At 39.3% G+C, this 19,670-nt stretch overlaps 1 long non-coding RNA gene across 1 annotated transcript in view; it reads right to left on the reverse strand.

Moving 5' to 3' along the window:
* Nucleotides 1–784: 784 nt before the first annotated feature.
* Nucleotides 785–19,670, reverse strand: part of LOC140681884 (uncharacterized) — a 40,856-nt gene continuing 21,970 nt past the window's right edge. The window contains exon 6 of the long non-coding RNA XR_012053096.1: nucleotides 785–3,322. This is a non-coding gene — a long non-coding RNA (uncharacterized lncRNA). The remainder of the gene's footprint in view (nucleotides 3,323–19,670) is intronic.

Consider the following 19,670-nt stretch of genomic DNA (forward strand, 5'->3'; position numbering starts at 1 on the left):
GTTACATGGGAATCTTTTCTTTCTTGTACCCTCTGTCATTAGTATTGCTGCTCTTACTGTTTGTTTTCTTATCTCATTGCTGTTTCCAGTAAGTGGAAAGAGGGACAGGAAGACAGGAGAGTGAGAGAAAGAGAGAGGAACATGGTTGGGGGCCACTGAACTTGGGAGAACCATCCCTAAACCATGACACATTTCCTCTGTGATATGAAGATATTTCTTAGTTAATTTGTTTGGTCAAAGAGCTGAATATGGTCCCCATCTCTGCAAGGAAGGTGATTTAGCTGCAAAATTTTATACCACTATCTAAGCACAGTGAAATCCATTGAACTTCTAATTGGTGAAATTTTACATGCAGAGGTGTCAGTAACTTGGGGGCTCGGACAAGTCTCTGATTCTCTATGTATAGAGTATTAATTATGTCATTTTTATTGTAAGGGAAAGCAAAGTTCTATGGACCTCACAGAAGTATGTTCCTAGAATGGCTACCTCCTAATATTCAAAGACAGACTCCAGAAATTCTCTGAAAGAGTGTAAAATCCTAGAAGAAATATCTCAGATTCTCTGTCTTACTGAACTGCTAAGTCTCAGATCACAAGACTGCTAAGAAGACATATTATGTCAGGAAAGTTTAAGGAATGATATTTTAATGGTAAGGATTCTATTTATTTTGACTGTGTAAAGAAGTGGCAAATTAATTTCAATCTTCTCATCCAGTGAATGAATTTTTTGTGTTGTCTTCTATGACAGAGTCAGTTGTGAGAGAAGAAAACACCAGAAGTCTGAGAACAGGAATAAGAAACGATTTATTAATAATATATTTATAAATAATAATGGTGTGTTTACACCCAGGTGTATATACACACAGAAACAAACAAATGCAAAAAGAATAGGATATTCTTGTTTTGAATATTTGGTCTATATGGGGCAAATTGGTTTTTTTTCCAAAGCTAGTCACTCCAACACTCAAAAGAGAAATCTTACAAGCAATGAAAAAATGTTATAACCAAAGTAGAAATGTTTTACATGTAATATGAAACAGAACTAGAAATGTGATATATATGATACATTGACAAATCAGAATGCAGTTAGTATTTTCAATAGATTCAATCATACAAAACCCCAAAGACGATAAAATAATGAATAAAATGCCATGAGAGTTATTCACTGCACTGTGTCCTGACTTAAATGCAAAGGGTCTTTTCTGTTGAAATGATATCAGGGATTAGAAGAAGACAATTTTCATTTTTAAGGCCTCCTAGCCTGCATGCAGTTAGAACCTCCATTAGAGCTTAATCTCTACTATAATCGTATTAATTTCTTAATAAAGGGTGCACGATAGAATAGACAGTGCATATGTTTTTTCATTTGCAAAAGTTATTAAAAATAATATGCTACTATTACTAGGAGATAAATAAATTCTGTGTCTTGCATTTAGGACTATTATTCACTCATATTTGACTTTTCACATTTAATTATATATTTCTTAATCCATTAGCTAATAGCTAATATGGCAAAATGTAAGGCTCAAATAACAAGATTCCAGGAGGAAATCTTGTCTGTTTTATAATCAGTCAATCTAATAAACTAAAAAATCTTGGAGGCAGGACTTCAAGATGAGGTAGATAAAAACCCCATATCTGTTTAGGATAATATGCTGTGTGGCTGCTAATTTTAGGACTTTGTGAGTCTTGGACTTTCAAAAGAAGCTCACTTCATAGTTCCTATTATTAAAAATAGTTAACGATAATAATTTGAAATTACAGGAGGAAATGGAGATGTGTTTATAGCATATGAGACAGGTTGAAACCATGCTGTCCCACAGAACCATAACAATTTAGGTTTAGATTCTTTATTGATGTAAAACTCAACTTTAGAGACATTTTGAAGATTGGCCTTGCTGTCAGATGATAATAATAAGATCAAGCCTTGCAATCCAGGTGCAAGTAACAGTAAAGAGCTTTCACAGATCTTCTTATGCTAAACTGACATTGTTTCCAGTGTTTCTCTTGTGTTTTTCACTTGGCCAGTAAACATATACTGGGAATTCACAAGAGAAAAATGAAGTGTCTGTCATTGCATATTCATGTGCCTCTGCCTACAGCTGTTATCTGCCCATGTCACACATTATTGTTATTGATTTCTGTTTTAATCAATTTCTCTAGCATTCAAACTGGGTTAGATGCTATATGAAACAGGAGAAGAGCACTGTTCCAGCCCTGCCTACTTCTAAAAAGAAATAAAATTATAAAGTGATTAATGATAGAATCATCACTAAATGTCAACAGAGCAAACAACAGTTTGAGTAATACAAAAATAAATTTTAAAATGTCTCTTTGGATGTTTTGGATATTTTTCTAGGAAATTTCCTCCTGTACTGTATAAATGCTGATAAAGTTAATGTTTGTGAAGTTATCAAAGGAAATTGAAAAGACCATTTCAATGGTTCTTTTAAACTATACAAATTCCTCAGTGTTTGTAGAGAAAAACACATGTTCCCTGAGGCTATATGGAATGAGTAGTTAAGAAGAAAACACTTTTTTTTTTTCATTAAAGAAAAAAAATCATTCATGAGCAATTATAAAGACATTATGGATCTCTTAACTCAGAGAAGCTCCTTTTTATTATAGTCAGGAAAAGGAAAGAAACAAAAACATGAAAGCCATTCTTTTTTTAAAGAAGTCTTTTTATGTCTTTTACTGTAAGTAATCATTTTTCTTCCCACTTTATAAGGATGCTGCTTTTATACTTGTTTAACTTAAGACCTCATATCAGTGACTAATGCTAAATCTTGCACTTGCAATCAAATTGAAGTGAAATACTCAGTCTAAGTTACAGATTAACCATAGCATAGTTACATTTTTCCTTTCACATTCTTCTCTGAGTAATATCTACCAAAAGCCTAATGTTTAGTCTTTTGTTTGAACACAGTTTGCTATTCTGAAAAGCTGCATTTTCATCTGGCAGATTCATCTACAGATGCAGAGCAGAACCAAATTTAAAATTATATGAAATATTCTACTGTCTTAATTTGATTTTATTTGATTTAGCCATCTTTGAAAAGTAACCAACAGGTGCTTTAAATAAAAAAAAGAACAAAAACCAGCCAATCACAGCCCTTCACAGCTTATAAAATGGCTTGGGTTGGCAAGGGCCTTAAAGATCATCTGGTGCCAACCACCCACTGTCACAGGCCAGGACACCTTTCACTTGACAAGGTTGCCCAAAGCTTGCCCAAGCTGGCCTTGAAAACTTCCAGGGAGGGAGCATCCAGAACACCTTGGAGTAGCCTGCTTTGGTGCCTCACCATTTTCACAGTTAATATCTGCAATAAAGGAAAACAATGTAAGGAAGATCAAGAGTCGCAAATTTAGGGTTGCCATTGTCTTTTTAAAGAAAAGTTAACTTAGCCTGTAGTTTGAATGTTTTCCCTAAAGTGGTAGTCTCTATGGAAAAAGTTTTACCATTTATATTTTGGTGGTTTTTGCTTCATATGAATAGCTAGGTATGAGAAATACATGTCAGGTCGTCTTAATCTATTATTGCACTGTGTTTGGTTGGGATGGAATTAATTTTCTTCATAATTAAGCACTCTTTATAGTGCTGTGTTAAAGACTGGTGATGAAAACACTGGTGGATAGGACAGCATCACTTCATTCAATGGATCTACGATGCATCAGGACACCAAGGAGGGAATGCAGCATTTGTAGGGTGAATATTACTAATTGAGATTGTTGCACAGGTTATCCTGGGAATGCAAAATATGCCATAATTAAAAGATCCAAATAGGCAAAGCTTGACTTTCTGTCCACACAGAAGATGGTGTCTGAGATCCTAATATGGAGAGGCCTACACTACCGGGAACATGCCACAATTGTTGCCACTCACTTACAACAGTGGACACTATTACCAGATGGCCAAAAACTTGAGATGTGACCAGCACCACTGCCAGAAACACCATTCTGAACCTTGGAAAATAAACCTTAAGGCAAGAAAATACTCCAGTATAAACCAAATCAGGCTATTGTAGTCCTAGACACCTTGCCATATCACATACCAAATATTTAATTGAAGAGTTTAAAACCTATACTTAGAGTGATGGGTTCTGGGGCCTTCAATCATTTGGGGTACAAATCCATCAGATGTCACTTGGATGATTAACACAAGAGGGTTTGCTAAACAACCTTGTTGTTTAGCAAAATCCCTACATACTTTAGAATGACATACAGTTACTATAGTGCACATTAATGACTTGAGAAAGTATGAATTAGGAAAAGGCAAGCACATTCACAAGATACATTTTGCTCAAGGAACATGGTGGATAAGAAAACAATGGAGAAATCCCATGTACACCCTGGGGAGGTTTTACTTTGGGTGAAAATCGTCTCAGTTGTATTTTGCCATTGTTTTGTGATGTCGTAGTTATATGTCAGAAGTACCAAAGCAAGGGTCATGCAAAAAAATGGAGGTAGAACCTAATAAGGAATTGGACAAAGGCAGCAAGAACCTAACACACCATCTCTTCTGTCCGAAATGACCATCAAAATTTGAGGAACCCAATTCAAGGACTAAATTACTGAATGGACATTTGAATGAGGGTGATCCATGAAAGGAATTTAGGGAATTATATCTATAAGTATGTTAAAAGGTAGGGCAGAGTATGGTGGTGTCTTAGGAAAATAAATTAAATAATGTAGTAGCTGAGCACAATAAAAATTGTATGGAATAAGGTATAAATTGTAATTGCTAGGAGCATATTTTCTCCACAGCATCCCATGTGGTGCTGTGGCTTATGTGACAGGAATTTTGTTGATAATCATGAATGTTTTAGTTATTGATGTTTTAGTTATTGCTAAACAGTATCTGGACAACATCATGTCCATCTCTATTTACCTCCTTTTCCTCTCAGTGAGAAGGCTGGCTAGAACAGGACACAGACAAGGAAGCTGAACTACCCTAATCGGAGATCTATCCCATGCCCTAGAATGTCATGTTCAGCAATAAAGAATGGAGAGGTGTAGAAATTCTTCCAAAGTCTCTTCTGCATAGGTGCTCTGGTGGTGAGAGATTAAGTTTTTGCAAAATTTGAAGCAGGTTTTCCTTTTCCTCTTTTTTTCCTTCTTTAAGTGGCTTTACCCCAGCCCACAAGCATTCTAATTTTTGCCCTTTGGACTCTTTCCCACATGCCTCTAAAGGCTGAGTTAATGCATGTGCAGCTGTGTGGTCCTTAAGCAATTTGTGAATGAAGGCACACATGTGAAGGAAGACTTGGACTCTAACTCCCTACTGACTTACTTTATAAAAAGATTTTTGCTGAAAACTTATATCCTGTGGAGACAGCTTGCATGCTGTGTGTAGCCATCTGTGCATTGCTCAATGCTTAATAGATGTTCATTGGAGAAGGTATGGAATTGTGGGTTCCTCAGGAGAGGAATTTTCAGCAGTGACATTTTTTAATTGTTCTCTTTCCTTGTAGTCCAACAAAAACCTAAACTTTTCATAAAATTAGAAGATTTATAAAAGTATTTATTGTTAGAAATACAACAAATCAGGCTCAAATCTTTGCCTTGAAGCAAAGAAGGACTAAAATTTATGTTCAGGACATATTTTTTTTGTTTGGGCTGCAGAGTTAATGTGCTGGGAATTAGATACAATAATAATGGTGGAAATATCTTCTCTTTGCTTATGAAGTGCCTTTTCCTTTACACTCATGGGAATAATTCAGATTTAGCTTGAAGAATATTGTAATTGCCAAAATAACAACAACAACAATAGAAGACTTTGGACCAAAAAGTCCACTATTTATGAAGTTTTCTTTTTGAGAGGAAAGGACTCAAAAGAAGAATTCTGTAATGAATAAATTGTTATTACTGGATAAAATAATGCTAATCATAAAATAATGCCAAAATTATGGGAAGATAATTTATAGCATGAGAACTTAAAATTACATAGGAAACTGTTAAATAATGACATTAAGTAAAGACATATCACTCTCTAAAGGTAAATTAACACACACAGACACATACCTATATGTTCATTTATACAAATTCAATTAAGACTGAAAATTCTCATGAAGATATGCTGAGTTTGCAGTAACAGGAGTCATTTAAACCAGCTTTTCTACCAAACATAGGTCAGAACAGACTGCTGGTATAGATAAATTAGTTAAATTAAAATAAACAGCTAAATGACTAGCAGTCTCATTCTTGACACACACTGAAAGTAATAGACAGCTCCTGAGCACCCAATATAGTGTTTGAGCTAACTAACAGCTGTCTCAGATAAACAGATTACCTCCCTTTGTTGTATGCTGTGAAGCAACTGGAGGAAAGTTCAGTGTCCATAGGGTTTTTATCTTAAGATAAGATGGACAGACACTTAAAAATTCTTTAAATGTCATTTCAGGCTCTTATAGCCCTTTTCCAGAGTTGGAAAGGAAATGGAAAACCCACCCTATTCTCTAAAATAGAGAAGCTGTTTTTTCTTTTATGAGACTCCCATTTGAAGCAGTTCTTCCTTGAATTCACAGCATAAATAAGTATAGAAACAGCAAATTTCTTTACCTTCAAATTTGAAACTAACAGAGATTATCTCTCAGAGACACTTCACTTGTGGGTTTAAATACAACACATACAAAATTTATTTTTTAAAGAGTAACCTTTTAAAAAGAAACCTGTGTGGTAAAAACATTCAATTTTATCATAAAGAAGATGGATGCACAGTTTCATCTCACTGATATACTTCAATTATGATCTTCATATATCATACTACACAAAGCAAGAAGGCTGGGTCTCTGCGAAGTGGATAAAAGAGTCCTAGTAACAGTCTAGAAACAGAAGAGCAGAGAACTGCAACAGCTACTATACATTCAGTTTCTTTTTACTATGTAAAAAGAGAATGAAAGCATTATTTCATTCAGCAGTTTTAGAAATACTTTAATGGAAAATAAGATCCTGGATCAAGTAAGAGTCAGAAGCCTGACTGCAAATCTCCAGAGCTACGGAGGGAGGACCATTCCTATATGCAGGAGATGCTAGAGAAAAGAATGCCACCTTGAAAACAATGTCATTTGAAATATCATCCAAATTTCAAACATAATAAAGTATAATATTTTTTACAGAAACTGACTTCATAATGCAGAGGTTTTGGTCAGAAAACTGGAATTAATTTTTTTTTTTTTTGTAAAGTCAGAGAAGCTAATGATGGCTAAATACCTGAACTTTGTCTGATCATTTCCATAAGCAGCTGTTGAAATCAGTGGACAGGAAAAAGACACTCAATTTCCACCCCAATCTCCAGCTATCACAGCTGCAGGCTGTTAGTGTGTTCCCAGTAGCAGGAGAAGGTGCAGCAAGCCTTTGCTCTCCATAATGGGGTTTTTTTTGTGAGTTTTTTTTTTTTTTTTTTTAGGAGAATGTATTGAGAATAACAGGGAAAGTATTTCCAGTTTATGAGACCTCCCCATCTGTTAATATCATACTTTTGGAAGGCAATATGTATGCAGGATCATCTCTGAGATATTGAGGGTAAATTATTTCAATGCAACAGAATGTAAGAAAAGGGGTAGTGGTCTGACCCACCATCTGCTCTCTAGTAACAAGACTAACAAGAACAACTTCCCTTGCCCAAACAATCTAATATTTGCACATTAAGTGTTCATTATTTTAATACTTTTTTTTTTCCTTTACCCTGAAAACCAAACACTTTCACTCACAGCATATGGAAGTTAGATTAAGAAGAGGTCTGTGTGATTTTAGACCAAGGAACTATAGATGTAAGACATCCTATCCTCACATTAGCCAAAATAATTAATACCATCTCTAACTGTGAGTTTAATCATATTCCATCATGGACTCACATGGTCAGTGGGAGTCTAGTCCTTTGAAACTGAAAAATAAAAAGTCCTGGTTAACTAGCTCTTCCAAAATCAAAACAAGCCACAAAATATGCTATAGCCAGTCAAATATGTGTATCTCTCTGATTATTCAATTGTGATGAATAATCAGAGGTTGTCTGGGTTTTCCTTCTGTTTTACCTTTAGCAGAACATATTTTTTTACATGAGAGCCTTCGAAGGAGCTCAAGCTTTATAGCATCATTTTTTTCTGATGAAAAGACTTGATGCCTTCCTCACTGACCCCTGTACTCCTCGCACAATACTTGCTTAGAAGCTTTGATTCAGGTTTAACAAAGTAAAAGGACATCTTACTCTTAACTGACCTAGGTGTGATATTTCCAGCCCATTTATCTATAAAAAGTGAAGAAAAAGGCATTGCTTAGAATGAAAGATACATATTATCACCTCTTACTTAAGTATGGATCACTGATTTAGCAGTCTCTCCTCTCCTCTCCTCTCCTCTCCTCTCCTCTCCTCTCCTCTCCTCTCCTCTCCTCTCCTCTCCTCTCCTCTCCTCTCCTCTCCTCTCCTCTCCTCTCCTCTCCTCTCCTCTCCTCTCCTCTCCTCTCCTCTCCTCTCCTCTCCTCTCCTCTCCTCTCCTCTCCTCTCCTCTCCTCTCCTCTCCTCTCCTCTCCTCTCCTCTCCTCTCCTCTCCTCTCCTCTCCTCTCCTCTCCTCTCCTCTCCTCTCCTCTCCTCTCCTCTCCTCTCCTCTCCTCTCCTCTCCTCTCCTCTCCTCTCCTCTCCTCTCCTCTCCTCTCCTCTCCTCTCCTCTCCTCTCCTCTCCTCTCCTCTCCTCTCCTCTCCTCTCCTCTCCTCTCCTCTCCTCTCCTCTCCTCTCCTCTCCTCTCCTCTCCTCTCCTCTCCTCTCCTCTCCTCTCCTCTCCTCTCCTCTCCTCTCCTCTCCTCTCGTTTTCATTTCACCTTTTCTTCTCATTCCATTTTTTGACATATTATGAGCATGGTGCCTTTTCAATATATATGTGATTTATTTATCATGCTGAAAATGCATATAGCAGAATTCTTGTGAAATACAAGTGCTCCAAAGCAGACTACTTGCATATCAGCATATACAAGCATATCAGATAGTTCCTCGGACAGTATTTTGTTTTATAGGAGTACTGTGTAGTAAGAAAAATGTGCCAATATACGCTGTTTTCTTTTGAATGCACATTTAAGGAATCCTTGTCATAGTGACTGGAGTTATTTGACAACTTATTCAGGTCTGTGTGAGAACTGAAAGTGCCAGTACTTTACTGAAGCTTTTGCTTCTTAAGTTTAAATGGACTACATTTTCTTCTTGCTGTATTTCATTCAGGAAATAAATCTGTCACGGTGTGTGTGGACTATGGAAAACTCCAATGAGAACTAGACAAAACCAGACATAATTCCTTCCTGTGTAAAAGTGGGGCCTGGTTTTGGAATGTAGCCTATGCAAGAAAGGAGAATCACATGGATTTCAGAATACCAAAAGTTCATTATGTCTCATTTTTCACTTATTATTTTTGTTTATCATGGTGTTTCTCAACTGAATTTTGAGTTATACTTATCCAAGCCAGTAGGGATTTTGTACCAGTGATTTTAAGAGCCTCCTTACTCAGGGAGTAAGCAAGACAATTAGTTTCACAAGTCTATCCAGTGATTTACCATAACCAACTAAATTAATATCTTAAGGAAGTTTTTCCTTTAAGGAGAATAACTGGAGGAATTCACATTCAAGTCTTGGAGAATATTAATCTCAAAAATGGTCATATGGCTCAAATTCTGTTAAACTCCTTCCGATACCTGTGTATTCAGAATATTTTTCTTTTCTGTACTGGAGTTCAGTGTTTAAAGGTACTGCTTTTTACATATAATACTTACAGAAGTCAAGTTATAAAAGCATTGAGAATTCCCAGATCTGGCTGTCTAACAGCTAAAGACAGCAGAGAGGCTCCAGGACCTTGGAGATAATGGTGTAGCTTCCACTTTCATTCACAACAGAAAGCTGGTACCTTTACCATGTTTGTGCACGCCCTGCCTTTTGCGTCATCACAGTTCACAAAGTAGTATTCAAAAGTTTGAAATTGTTAATCATCTGCCTGGAACATATATTTATCGCAAGATTAAATACCACAGGGATTTAAAAATATGTTCAGTTACACTGACCTAAACCCAGAGCTATTTACATGAAGTCTCTGAAATTAACCCAGAAGTGTGTATGTGACAACAAAACATTTCCTATCACATCTAATCTGTTAAACTCTATCCCCCGCATCAACCACACTGGTCAAACCAACAGTCCATCAATTCCCTCCTCCCACAAAGAAGAATGCAAAACAATCATTTATTTACATGGGCAGTGCATGAGAAATCCCAGTAGAAATATGTAAACATCAGAAGGCATAGAAAACTTTTAGAAGAACTTTAAAATTTTTAAAAGAACAGGGCAACATATATTCTTATTAGATTGCTATATCCTAGCAATCCAATAAAATTAGACATATTTACTGCATTTACCGTGACTGATACTGGCTGTCATAAATGTTATATGACTACTCATCAATGATTAAATGAATGTCACAGTGCCTTTAGACCCTTTTTTTACTGTCTGGATTCTAGTTCATATTTGCCTATTTCCTAATGAAAGTAGCAGAACTTGATCTGTCTGCATTAGTAATGGCTTTCGGGATGCTGAGAATTTAGCAAAATACTATATTCTTTATAATTATGTTCACTGAGTTGCAGCATTTTAATGGTGGAAAAATTCAGAAGCCTAGCCTGTGCTGGAATACGGTGTTGCAAGAGAGAGATGACAAACCTGTGTGTGATGACAGGGAGGTGACACCAAGCCAGCTGTGGACAGCTGGAGTTCATGGGACAAGCTCATACTGACTGCTTTTCTGTGCCCCAGAAGGAGCAGACACATGATGGTGCAGCTGAGGGAGGCGTTAAGCTTGGTGCAGGGCTGCAGATCTCAGATAGAGTTATTGGAAAGTTGTTGCGGCAGCATCAGAGAATGATGGTCTTGCCTGCAAAGGTTTGTGATGCTATGAATGTAGTGGAAAGCTGTGGAGCATTCAGTTGTACCCCATGCAGTGCTATTTTCTATAGTTAATCTTTGTGTGTCTTTCTCTTCTCCCATGAAAAAGCAGAAAATTTCAGATGCCATGCTGACTAACATCTTTTCAGTCTTTTGGGAAAAATATGTGCTTTTAAAGCCTGTGATTTTTTTCTTTCCTTTTAATTCTTAGTCTTACTTTGGACCCTTGATTTAAGATTCTGTGGGTTTATAAGCAGGACACAGCACATCTTCACTTCGCTTATATTTTGTCCCTAGTTTGTCATGGAGCAAAATCCAACAGGAAAAATAAAAAGAAAGATAATTCACCTAGATTTCAAGCATTCCAGTATTGAAATGTGCTTGTCCTATTCAGAACCTTTTTTCCTTTTTTGGTTAAATGTAATAAAAATGTATTTGCTCTTGTATGCAGCTACCTTTCACCATTATTATTCTTGCTCCCTTAAAACTCTCACTCTTTTTTTTCTTTTAACTGTACTCTACCATTACTTGTTATGAGCATTTTGCAATAGTTATATTATTTTGGGAATGGTGACAACATTGTGTGAATTTGTTATAATAATTGTTGAAAATGGCCCATCCACCACTGTTTGCAAATAATCCCTGTTAAAGTATCTTTTTTCATCCTTTCCTGTGTTCATTCCTCTGGGAACTCCTACAGCTATAGCTCTCCTGAAGGCAAGAATCTGCTACTTGTAGTGAAGAGGTAGCAGTTATTTTCTGAGCAGTTGTTCCCATAAGAGGCCAACTCACCAATGCTATTGTTTGTTAGTCACTTCAATATCTAGCTCTTCCAGATCAGACTCACATAAATACAAAATAGGCACTCCCTGCAAGCTGAGCTCAGCTTTTCAAGAGTAAACAAACATTTCATTAAAATGATCTCACTAAAGACGGGCAAAGAGATCTGAACTGAGCTGTCACCTTGTATTAGTCACACTCATAAATTCTGCCATGTTACAGTGCTCACTTGCAGTATCCCAGAGAGCTTGGAAGAGGCGATTCCTTCTCTTTGTTTTGGAGTTTTGTCTGGGGGGAGGTTATCATCTTTCTTGCAATGTCCAGTATGTTTGCATCAGGAATGCCGCACCTGCTTTGTGAATATGTTTTCAAATCCTGATCCTGACAGTAATAAATTCCATTAGGCTACTTCAAATATGTATTTCTCTTAGGAAGACTGATTTTTCTGTATCAGGTCTGAGACAGAGGACTTCTGCTGTTGATGGTTTTTTGGTTTTTTTGATTCTTTTTCCTTCAATAGCAGTGACAGTGAATTCAGTCCTCACATTCCCTTAGACATTCTGACAACTGATATCACTATGGCACAACTAGGAGAGGTTTATTACTTTTAATAGGGTTTATTTAATTCTGCTTAACAGCCTAAGGGAGTGGGGAAAAAGATTAAATTTGTGAGTTAGTCCTTTTAGTATAAAGAAATCATTAAGAGTAATATGGAGAGAGGACAGAAAAGCAATGTTTGGAAATACATGTAATGGGAACATAGCTATTAAATGTAATGAGTCATGGAATTGGGCTTGGTAAAAAATTATGAAGCAAAAAACTTAGAGAAAAAATAATAGCTACAGGCCTTGTGATAGATATGATAAGAAATGAATGAAACCTCTATAGCCAAGATTCTACTGGAACACTGGCTGGATGTTTTCTTTCAAAGTACAGCATTCCACTGCATTGAGAGAGTCTATATGAATAATTCTGGAAAATTGTCTTTCTAAAAAAAAATCCACTAGAAATTTTTTATTCAATAAAAATTACTGTGCTTTCCATGTAAATGCTGTATTATTTTTAAAATTAATAAGGGAAAAAAAAAACTTGTTTAAAAACGAAAAGACATAAAAGTAGGGTAGGATTCAATTGAGTTTTGAGTAGCTTACATCCATATCTATAAGCCCTTGTTAAAGAAGATTGTCTAAACAGTGAAATTATGAGAGCTATCTATTGTATTCTAGTATTCCAGATTCAGGTACCACTCCAAACTCAGTACTCCTGACTGATCAGGAATTTTCCTCTCTATCCTGGACAGCAATCAGTTTCTTTCACACAAGCTCAAGTCCCAAACAAGGAAATTCTTTCATACTGTCTTTCACTGCTCATGGTAAAATTAATTTATTCATGAAAACAAAACTCAGGAAAAACAAATGGAATGGAAATAGTTGAATATAATTATAAAATATGCTAATCTCCACCTTTTACATAATTAGTTGGAGGACTTATGTTCTTTCCCTACAAGGATATGGACATGAAAGGTGACTTTCATGTCATGATACTACAGACTATCAACTTTCTTTGATATTTCATTTGGTTTTGGGCACATGGACCATCCAATCTGCTGAGAAAGTGAGTACTGCTTAGCTGAAACTCAGAGCAGCTTCCTAGCCCACTAGGAAGTAGAATGTCCTTTCTCTGCAGGGCTGAGAACTGCTTCACATCTACAGATAAGCCCCTCATGTTTTTGAAGTTGGTGGTTTTTTTCTATGAATAAACAACTTGAAGAACAAATCAAATAGTTACCTATATGGGATATGCAGCATCTCCTTGAAAGTCAAATGTGATGGCAAGCAACAACCTCAAATAATAATGGTTGTAAGAAAAAATTACTCCCATGACTGCCAGTTAAGGATGCTGAAAAAAAGAATATAGGATTGCCAAAATATAGTAATTTTGTTAGTCTGTTCTTTCCAGGTTAATATCTGCACTGAACTTACCATCAGTCAGTGAGGTGGCAGCAGTGGCAGCAGCAAAGACTGAGGGAAGCCCGGATCACACTGTACAGGTGGGTTCCTGGTTTCAGGACACACCATCAGCAGCTCAGAGCCCCATGCAGATCTGGAAGCCCTTATGAGCCTATCAGACATGGAGGGGGATCTGCCAGGAGCATCTTTGGGAGACTTAAACAGCTCCAGAGAGCAGGTGAACAGGGTGTAGCACCTCAGACCCCATCTGACAGTTTGCAAAGCAGTTTGCAAGGGTGGCACACAGCCCCCAGCTGTACCTGAGAAGAATTTAATTTAGGGAGTGAGTCATCACCCAACCAACTAGAAGAGAATTAACTGTTGTTTCCACTCAGTTAAAAGCCACTGTAGGAACGTGGTGGTCCAGACAGACCTCTCATGTCAACATGCAGTTGTCCAGGTTGTCAGCTGAATGAGTGCCTGAGCTTGTCCCTGATGCTTGAGGGCAGCAGAGTTAACACCTCTTTGTGGTGTGAACAGGTGGATGAGCTACTTACTGGCAGTGCTGAAAGAGGAAGAGGAGAAGTCAGAAAGTATCAGGGAGTGCGAGAGGGATAGTTCACTGAACTCTAACAGGTATGCCGTGGTGGACGACCTCCAGCAACAGGTTGTCAAGCTGCTGGAGACAGTCAAATGACTGAGGGATATCAGGGAAGCTCAGAGGGAGTTGGACAGTTGTTCCAAGCCCTCATAGTGGGAGAAAACTCAGCCCACTAAGGAGAGGCCAAAAATTCATCCACTGGCACTCATACAAGAGAGGGGATGCATTAGCACACGAAGCTGGGAAGTAGTGAAGAAAAAAAAAACTTAAAAAAAAAAAAAAGTAAAGGAACTAATAAAAAGAGGGGGCTTTCTTCAAAACCACATATTCACACCCAGCTCAACATCACCACCCAGAACCACTTTAGAGTTCTGCAGACTAATGAGGCAACACCCAGCATACAGGAAGAATAGACAGAGATAACTGGAGCAGCCCAATCTTCTCCACAATTCAAGAAATTAACAGCTAGCTCACCCAATAAAAGGTGTCAGGTGACTCTACTTTAAGAGGCATAGAGACACATCTGACCATTTTCAAGCCTGAATCAGGGATGTTACTGGGAAGCTGCCAAGCCTAGCTAAACTCAATAATTATTGCTCACTATTACTGTTCCTTGTGGGCACAGGTGACATAGTCAGCAGCTGGCTAAGAATCATTAAGATGGACTAGAAAGCCCTGGGATAGGTTGTAAAGGTTCTGGAGATCAACTGTTTTTTTTTTATCAATTCTTCAGGTCAAAGGAGAGGTGTTTTCAATGGCCAGATGAACCTGGCAGGTCAATAAAGGGTTAGAACAATGGTACCATAGTTGGGTCACTCAGACCATAGGACTTGCTTTGGCAAGCCTGGCCTAGACGGGGCTGATGGGGTCCCTCAGACAAAGGGGAAATGTATCTTTGGTCAGGGATTTGCCAAACTGGTAAAGTGGGATTTAAACCAGATTTGTTAAGGGACTGAGGGCACCTATCCATCCCAATCCTACCAACTGACTGGAAATACCTGTAATGGAGGCCTGAAAGGCATTACAGGCACTCCAACCTGTGAGCTGGCTTCATCTGGGACCTTCATCTGGTTCATATGCCCATAAACAAAAGCACATAATATGGGGAGCAAGCAGGACACATTAGAGACATGCACACCTGTATTGGTGTGATATCATTGGCATCCCAGAGATATGGTGGGATAGCTCCCTTGACTGGAGTATTGGAATGGAAGGTTTTAGGCTTTATGGGAAAGACAGGCTCATGAGACAAAAGTGGGGCATAGCCCCTATGTCAATGACCAACTGGAGTGTATGGAATTCTGCCTGGGGAAGGATGCAGGGCCAACAAAGAGTTTGTGCGTTAAGATTAAAGGGAGGGCAGGGATGGGGGACACTATAGTGGGGGGTCTGATACAGGCCACCCAGCCATGAGGGCATGGTGTTGATGAAGCCCTCTGTAGGCACACAGGGACACCAGACCTCAACTACCATGATATCTGTTGGACGGACAACACAGGAAGGCACAAGTAACCCCAGAGGGTTCCTTGAATGTGTCAACAACAGCTTCCTTACACAGTGATAGAGGAGTCAACAAGAGGAGTTGCCATGCTGGACTTTGCACTCACCAGCAGGGAGAAGTTGGTGGAGATTTTAGTGATCCAAGCTGGCCTTGGCTACAGTGACCACAAGACAGTGGTGAGGTCCTCACGGCAGTAGGAGGGAATGCAGCAAGCTCACTACCCTGGACTCAGAAGAGCACATTTTGACCTCTTCATGGACCTACTTGGGATAGAGCTCTGGAGGGCAGAACGCTAGCTGGTATTTTAGGATCACCTCCTCCAAGATCAGAAGCAATGCATCTGAACAAGGAGGAAATTGGTTAAAAATGTCAGGAGGCCTTCATGGATGAATAAGGAGCTGATGAGCAAACTCCGAGCAAAAACAAAGAAGCTTTCAGAAGGTAGAAATGAGGACAGGTGGCCTGGGAGGAATACAGTGAAATTGTACAGGATACTACGGGATAAGGTTAAGGAAGCCAAAGCCCAGTTAGAACTGAACCTGGCCAAGGATATTGAGAATAAAAGAGAGGGCTTCTATAGGTGTGTTGCAAACAAAAGAAAGTCTAGGGATAATGCAGGCCCTCTGCAGCAGGAAACAGGAGACCTGACTGCCACAGGCAAAGAAGAAGGTGAGGTTCCCAATGAGTTCTATATCTCAGTCTTCAACAGAAAGTGCTCCAGCCGCACTGCTGAAGTTGGAAACCAACTCAAAATCAGGAACTGAGAGAATGAAGACTCCAAGCCCACTGTGGGAAAGGATCAGGTTTAAGACCACCTAAAGAACCTCATTATGTATAAGTCCGTGGGAAGATCTGATGACATTCATCCAAGGGTCCTGAGGGAGTTGTCATAGTTGCTAAGCCATTTTCCATCAATTTTGAAAAATTGTGGCAAGCAAGTGAAGTCATCAATGACTTGTAAAAGCAAAATATAACTCCCATTTATAAAAGAGGGAAAGCAGATCCATGACTGGTCAGTCTCACCTTAGTGCCAGGCAAGATTATGGAGCAGATTCTCCTGGAAACTATGCTAAGGCATAAAAAAATGAAGAGGTGCTTGGTAACAGCCAAGATGGCTTTACGAAGGGGAAATCATGCCTTTTGGTGATTTGGTGATCATCAAATTTGGTGATCTTCTGTGATGGGGATACAGCCCTGGACAGGAGCAGAGCAACAGACATCATCTACCTGGATTTATGCAAAGCATTTGACACTGTCCCATATGACAGTGTTGTCTCCAAATTGGAGAGATGTGGATTTGACTTGGTGGAAAAAGAATTGACTGGATGGCCACACACAGAGAGTTGTGGTCATTGTACACGTAGAGACGAGCAATGAGTGGTGTCCCTCAGGGATCACTATTGGCAGCACCAGCATGGATAGTAGGATTGAGTGCAGTCTCAGCAAATTCATTGAGAGCAGCACTCTGCCTGGTGAAGACATCACACTGGAGGAAGGGATGCCACCCAGAGAGAACATGTCATGCTTTGGCTGACACAAACTTCATGAACTTCAAAAAAATTGAAGTGCAAGGTCCTACTATGGTTTAGCAATGCTATTTTCCAACTTAGTCCTCCCACCAAAGCACTTCGAACTATGAGCCACTCAACCACACACACCTTTCCCTCCCTCCCTACCCATCACCTCCCTACTCCCTCCCCCAGAAGGATGGAGAGCAGAATTGGAGACACAAAAGGTAAAGATCACAGTCTGAGATAAGAACAGTTTACCATAAACAGCAATTCGACAAGAAAATCAGCAGTTAACAACAAGAGTCTCCAAGATAGGTGAATGAATGACCCACACACAGGTGCTCACCATGGAGAACCTGGTGCTGTCCTGACCACTTGCTTCATCACTGGTTTGACTGGAGAAGAACCTTTCCCCCGTCACCATCTCCTGCACATAAGGTGAGGTAGTATAGAATAACCTCAAGGTCCTGGACATGCCCTCCTGGTTACACCAAAAATTAACCCTCTCCTGGATGGCACCAGGACATTTCACCTGAGCTAGGGCAATTCCAGACAAATACAGGTTGGGTGGAGAAGTTATTGCAAGTAGTCCTACGGAGAAGAACTTGGAAGAGTTGTTGTATGAAAAACTCAATACTAGCTGGAAGTTCACTTGCAGCCTGGAAAGCCATCCCGGGCTGCATAAAAGGAGAGTAGCCAGCAGGTTGAAGGAAGTGATTCTGCCCTTTACTCTGCTCTTTTGAGATCCTAACTGGAGTGCTGCACTCAGTTCTGGTGTCCCCAAAGTAAAGACCTGGAACTGTTGGAGCAAGTCCAGAGGAGGCCATGACATTGGTAAGAGAATGGGAACATGTGCCCCACGAAGACAGGCTGAGAAAGTTGGGGCTGTGCAGCCTGGAGAAGAGTAGATTACATGGAGACCACAGAGCAGCCATCCAGTATCTGAATGGAGACTACAGGGAAGCTGGGGAAGGATTTCTCATCAGGAACTGTAGTGATAGTTAAAGAAGCAATGGGTACAAACTGAAAGAGACAAAATCTTGGCTAGGCATTTGTGGGAAACCGGAATATTTGCAGTTAATTACTCAAACTATCATCTATTTGCAAAATGGCAGGGCACTTTGCTAAGGCCAGCTTTGCATTTCCCAACAAAAGAGGAGGAAGGATGGGTGTGTGGATTGGGTGTGTGGTGTTCTTATCTGCATAAGAACAGCCCAGGTGCAGAGGGAGTGAGCACCCACCACCAGAGGATGACAAACCAACACTTATTCAGAAAGGAGCTGTTTGTTGAAGCAAATAAAGGAAAAGGCTGGTAAGAAACAGATCCTGTGGAGATGGGATGATGCTTTTTATCAGGCCAATTTCCTCCCTTACACAACTGTCTTAGGTGTAAACCTTTCTCTTGAAGGAGGTATTGGGACAGTCACATAGGCCTGAAGGTATTTATCCCCTCTGATAAGTGGCTTAACCATGCTGATGAGAGAAACAGACCTCATGTCTTAAAAAGGGACCATAAACCATCTAAGACCACCCTGACTGACTTCTAGGACCTTCCACTGCAGGACTGTGAACAACCCAGTGTTGGAACAGACAGTGTAAAACTACCCCACAGGGGAGGTGCCTGAGTGCTGTCATCTGAACCTGAACTTATATAAACCTGTTGAAGTCTACCTTTACAGAGGCTTCCCCCACACCCACAGATCAAGACTGAAACTATCACTTTGATCAGAAGACACCTAAATTGTGACAATCAAGTCACTTCGTGGATCCACGAGGTGGTGATATCTTCCCTTTCCACTACAACTGAGGCATCCAGAGTGTGGTTGTGCACTGGAACAGTCACCCCAGGAAAGTGGTCACAGATCAAGCCTGACAGAGTTCAAGAAATGTTATAATACTCTCGGGCACAAGGTCTGACTTTCTGGGATGATTCTGTGCAGGGCCAGGAGTTGGACTCAATGATCCTCGTGGGTCCCTTCCAACTCAGAATATTCTGCGATTATACATATGCATATAAATATACATATACATGTAAATGCTGGTTATTCAGTGTCACTTCACTCAAATCTTCCCCAAGTGACTGATTGACCAGAACCTCAGGTGACCTGTATTCAGGGGTGAATAGTAAAAATAATAGGAAGAAAATCTTTATTTTGAGGGTGGTTAGATACTGGAATAGACTTCCCAGGAAGGCTGGGGATGCCCCAGCCTTGGCAGTCAGTGTTCAAGGTCAAGTTGGACAAGGCCTTGAGCAAGCCTGCTTTAGTAGGAGGTGACTGTGCTCATAGGGTCAGTTGGGACTAGATGGCCTTTAATGTCCCTTCCTACCCTTAATATTCTATGATTGTATGAATCAGAATAAAGTAATAGATTCAATAACACATGAATGATGGCATACTGTGATATATATGCTTC

Source organism: Taeniopygia guttata, chromosome Z, assembly GCF_048771995.1.
Source record: "Taeniopygia guttata chromosome Z, bTaeGut7.mat, whole genome shotgun sequence".
Classification (NCBI taxonomy): domain Eukaryota; kingdom Metazoa; phylum Chordata; class Aves; order Passeriformes; family Estrildidae; genus Taeniopygia; species Taeniopygia guttata.